The 5,463-nt window shown below is 43.2% G+C and overlaps 2 long non-coding RNA genes across 2 annotated transcripts in view; one reads left to right on the top strand and one right to left on the bottom strand.

Moving 5' to 3' along the window:
- LOC138982172 (uncharacterized) overlaps positions 1 to 5,394 on the top strand; it is an 11,415-nt gene extending 6,021 nt beyond the window's left edge. The window contains exon 3 of the long non-coding RNA XR_011460798.1: positions 4,772 to 5,394. This is a non-coding gene — a long non-coding RNA (uncharacterized lncRNA). The remainder of the gene's footprint in view (positions 1 to 4,771) is intronic.
- LOC138982173 (uncharacterized) lies at positions 5,072 to 5,463 on the bottom strand. The gene is made up of 2 exons (XR_011460799.1): positions 5,290 to 5,463; positions 5,072 to 5,218 (listed from the first exon to the last, which is right to left on the bottom strand). It is a non-coding gene; the product is annotated as an uncharacterized lncRNA (long non-coding RNA).

Here is a 5,463-nt window from a genome sequence, read left to right as displayed (position 1 = left end):
ATTCTCCTTGCAAAACAAAGTATATTTGGAGCCAAATTAAATAAGACAGTCCCAATACTAAATGTTTTTGTGAAAATTGTTAAACAAAGGTTTTTGATCGAAAATTATAATGCTAGTGTAAATAATTATTATGGTAAATTTGCAAAGGATTGGTGTTTATATAGACACTTTTTTCATTGATGCCATAGGATAATTGTATTGATTGATTCCGTATGAACATTTTTGAATGTGATACCCCCTGACCCATTTATTCATAACATGTTATACAGTACTTTTATGCCAATAATTAAACCCCATGTATACTTGGAGGCTAAAGTGTGACCACCGTCCCCACCTACCCCCCCTCCCCTCCCCTCCCCCAACCTCAGTTTCCCCCACCCCCACCCCCCACCCCCACCCCTTCCATGTCCCCTGTCTTTTCAACAACCCACCCTACTGTCTATGTCTGTGTCTTGTCTTGTCTAGGTACCGGTATGTGCGTGTGTATGCGCTCAGACAGCCATACCTTATGTTGATAAACTCTGTGTATGCTGTATGTTATGTTGTGTTTATGTGTATATAACCGTCGCGATATAACCTTGAACGGTTGAAAACGACGTTAAACACCAAATAAAGAAAGAAATGTGTATATAAAAGAAATAAAATTTAAAAAAAAATATTTTTAAAAAAACTAAAAAAAAACCACTTGCTTATGAAAAGTAAAGGTAGTCCTACGCGGAAGCATAATGATGGCGCAGATTCTTATGGTATAACTTTGGAAACGATCTGATGGCCTGTTTTCGTACGTATTATTCCTTTAAGCAAGGTGATGTTCAAAATAATTATATTAGTTGTTCGGGAAGGAAAGTATCTTTTAGATAAATGTGCAGTTTCATCTGGCTTGAAACAGGCAATGTTTCATTTGTGCATGGCATACGCAGGAAGCTAATTATGGTTCGCGTAGGCTGTACATGTTAAAGGCACAGTGCGCCTCCCGTAAACCATCACAGATACTGTCAGGCTTTTACACACAGTACAAACACCCTTCCATTTGAACGCTCACCAAACGGAAACATCCTAGGTGCCCTACGTAAAGAGCGAGCAATTTTTAAAGAATTAATTTTGCGCCGATTGCTCAGAGACAATCGGACCGTGGTGCGTTTTGGCGCTAGACCTAACTTTTAAAATCTAAATGATAAATTGACAGCGTGTTACACAAACATTCTTAAATCATAAAAGAATTATTTTTTCACCAAGACAAGATTAGTACAATTCGAAGTTTTGAAAGTTTGAAAAAAGAAAAGCCCGGAAGCAGGATCACGCAAGGTCGTGGTTCTCGTAGCAGACGACGGTTTATAGGCATCGCCAGTTCCTCTGAACAGTCAAAAGCCATCGCTAGAGTTCTTGTGAACCACAGCCGTTTGTTTCGTGCATAGTGAGAGGTACATAATAACGTGCTATTGCAGATAAGCTCACACCGAGTCGCATTCAAATTACTAACTGACGACTACATTGTGAAAAAGGGAAACTGGATCACACGGGTTCACGATGGCTCAGGGGTAAGATAAACCACGCAAAAATAAATTCTTTGAAAATTGCTCGCTCTTTACGGAGGGCACCTAGGATGTTCCCGTTTGGTGAGCGTTCAAATGGAAGGGTGTTTGTACTGTGTGTAAAATCCTGACCGTATCTGTGATGGTTTACGGGAGGATTACTGTGCCTTTAAGGTGACAGATCAACTCATGTTATCCTGCTTATTTTTCTTGTCAGAAAACAGGCCATTGCAGTCCTCATTTTCTTGTTATTGTTACAGACGAACCTGTCTATAACGACCCCCAAAGGGAGCGACCAAGAGTAGTCGTTATCGACAGGTGGCTGCATTTGAAAAGTGAATTATATTTTACAGATATTTATTTCTAATTCTTTTCTGCGATCTTTTGTGGTGGTCAGAGGGGGCAGGTGTCCGAGATCAAGAGGTGGTTGCTATGGAAAAGTGAATTGTTGGGCGGGGATATAGCTCAGTTGGTAGCGCGCTGGATTTGTATTCAGTTGGCCGCTGTCAGCGTGAGTTCGATCCCAGGTTCGGCGGAAATTTATTTCAGAGTCAACTTTGTGTGCAGACTCTCTTCGGTGTCCGAACTCCCCCCCGTGTACACTACATTGGGTGTGCACGTTAAAGATCCCACGATTGACAAAAGGGTCTTTCCTGGCAAAATTGCTTTGGCACAGTTAATAATTGTCTACCTATACCCGTGTGACTTGGAATAATAGGCCGTGAAAGGTAAATATGCGCCAAAATGGCTGCAATTACTGGCCGTATAAAATTTCATCTCACACGGCATCACTGCTGAGCGCCTAGAACTGTACCCACGGAATATGCGCGATATAAGCCTCATTGATTGATTGATTGATTGAATTGTATTGGGTGGTCATAAGGGGCGGGTGGTCGTGATCAAAAGGTGGTCGCGAAGACAGGTTCGACTGTATACGTTTGACAATATCGTCTGTCCATGACCGACTTTGGGTGTTGGTGTGTCGTTGTCGTTATTGCTGTCGTCGTCACAGTTGTCGTTATTGTTGTAGAAGACACTGACACGGACATCTTTATCGTTTCGAATGGGAAATCCACCGTGGTGCTTCTTTGGACGCCACTATCATAACCCTTTCTCCTCACCGGCTAAAGTCACAACTGTTGTTTTAAGTACAGTATGATGAACGGACATTTCTTTGGACGCCACTATCATAACCCTTTCTCCTCGCCGGCTAAAGTCAGAACTGTTGTTTTAAGCAGTATGATGAACGGACATTTCTTTGGACGCCACTCTCATAACCCTTTCTCCTCACCGGCTAAAGTCAGAACTGTTGTTTTAAGCAGTATGATGAACGGACATTTCTTTGGACGCCACTATCATAACCCTTTCTCCTCGCCGGCTAAAGTCAGAACTGTTGTTTTAAGCAGTATGATGAACGGACATTTCTTTGGACGCCACTATCATAACCCTTTCTCCTCGCCGGCTAAAGTCAGAACTGTTGTTTTAAGCAGTATGATGAACGGACATTTCTTTGGACGCCACTATCATAACCCTTTCTCCTCGCCGGCTAAAGTCAGAACTGTTGTTTTAAGCAGTATGATGAACGGACATTTCTTTGGACGCCACTATCATAACCCTTTCTCCTCGCCGGCTAAAGTCAGAACTGTTGTTTTAAGCAGTATGATGAACGGACATTTCTTTGGACGCCACTATCATAACCCTTTCTCCTCGCCGGCTAAAGTCAGAACTGTTGTTTTAAGCAGTATGATGAACGGACATTTCTTTGGACGCCACTATCATAACCCTTTCTCCTCGCCGGCTAAAGTCAGAACTGTTGTTTTAAGCAGTATGATGAACGGACATTTCTTTGGACGCCACTATCATAACCCTTTCTCCTCGCCGGCTAAAGTCAGAACTGTTGTTTTAAGCAGTATGATGAACGGACATTTCTTTGGACGCCACTATCATAACCCTTTCTCCTCGCCGGCTAAAGTCAGAACTGTTGTTTTAAGCAGTATGATGAACGGACATTTCTTTGGACGCCACTATCATAACCCTTTCTCCTCGCCGGCTAAAGTCAGAACTGTTGTTTTAAGTATGATGAACGGACATTTCTTTGGACGCCACTATCATAACCCTTTCTCCTCACCGGCTAAAGTCAGAACTGTTGTTTTAAGTATGATGAACGGACATTTCTTTAGACGCCACTATCATAACCCTTTCTCCTCGCCGGCTAAAGTCAGAACTGTTGTTTTAAGCAGTATGATGAACGGACATTTCTTTGGACGCCACTATCATAACCCTTTCTCCTCGCCGGCTAAAGTCAGAACTGTTGTTTTAAGTATGATGAACGGACATTTCTTTGGACGCCACTATCATAACCCTTTCTCCTCACCGGCTAAAGTCAGAACTGTTGTTTTAAGTACAGTATGATGAACGGACATTTCTTGAGAGAATTTTTGCGTTAAGTTTCCTTGAAAGATATCTTCCTTGTCCTGTGGCTGATCATGTAAACCATCACCGTTTTGTCCAGGATTTTTACATGGGATATCAATTAATTTAAATTATACAACGTTAGCAGTCTGTCTGTTTTGGGATTTGTCCATGGGATATGAGACTCTTTTCCCTTGGCCACGTGCCAAAAACAGAACCTTGGCCGAAAACTTTGTGCAGTGGGAATTTGTCGCTGGCTGCATTTTGCAGATTAGTGTGGGTGTCAAAAACAAAATAAATTCAGCACGACAAAAGAAAGGTCCCTTCTGGCATAGAAGGCAACGAGGTTGCAGGTATAGGCTACTTACCTGGACATATCCGATGATCTACAAACACGGTCTGCGCAGAAAGAAAGCTGCATTTGGATCGCCTGTGAATTTTTATTTTATTTTTTAGGGGGGTCGTTCTTGTTCTTGTTCTTGTTGTGTGTGTGTTTTTTCTCTCTTGCTTGTGTGTGTGTGTATGTGTGAGTGTGTATTTGGTGTGTGTGTGTGTGTGTGTGTGTGTATGTGTGTATGTGTGTGTGTGTGTGTGTGTGTGTTTAGGTGTATGTGTGTGTTTGTGTGTGTGTGTATGTGTGTGTGTGCGTGCGCACGCATGTGTATAATTTCTTCTGTATATGTGTGCCTGTCTGCCTACATCTGTCTGGCTGCATGTATGTCCGTGTCTGTGTGCATGTGTGCGTACGTGCGTGCGGTTAGCGTCTTTTAACCTACCCAAAACAACGTTACTCTAGATAACCATCAGTTGTTGTTTGCGTGTTGCAGTACCATCCCTTCCTCCTCCGAACAATAACCCCATCCCTTGGTGGTACTGGATGTGGCTCCGCCAAAGGTTCGACTAACCGCCACGCCGGTCAGTGGGTGTCCGGACCTGGTCAGCAAGACTCAGCCATGCATGCAACACAACCAGTGAGAGCGGAGGGGGGGGGGGGACTTTTTTTGTTCTTTACTCTTTTGTTGTTGTGGGGTTTTTTTTCACACACAACCTTGTCGTGCGATACTACAGTAGATTTAGTTTTCACTGTTTACCACGGATCACTATGAAGCGACTGTGTTGTGCAAGGCTGTTCTGGTTCCTGGGCTGAGATGCACGAGAGAGTTACCAACTAGGTGGGAGTCATGCCGCTGTGTTGGATTGGTTGAAATTAAGATTTGTTGTGATTTCAACGAATCAGACACCGTGGTTTGTCCTCACCCACTTTCGCTTCGTGCCTCTCAGGCCTGGTGTTCATTGTGCTGTGGTTGTGTTGTGCAAACTGGCAGCAGGTCTGTTTGACACTCGCACATTCATGCCTGACCGGCTCCAGATTATCCATTGTTGAGGAATTCCTTGTGCTGTATATCTCTTCTCTATATACTTAGCGTTAATAAAAATAGAAATGAGTGAATTTCGTGTTATTGTTGACACGCGCGCGCGCGTGTGTGTGTGTGTGTGTTTGTGTGTGTGTGTGTGTGTG

The sequence above is a fragment of the Littorina saxatilis genome, linkage group LG12 (genome assembly GCF_037325665.1).
Source record: "Littorina saxatilis isolate snail1 linkage group LG12, US_GU_Lsax_2.0, whole genome shotgun sequence".
In the NCBI taxonomy this organism is placed as follows: Eukaryota; Metazoa; Mollusca; class Gastropoda; order Littorinimorpha; family Littorinidae; genus Littorina; species Littorina saxatilis.
The sequence above is the reverse complement of the archived record's forward strand: the minus strand, read 5'-3'. Positions and strand labels throughout refer to the sequence as shown.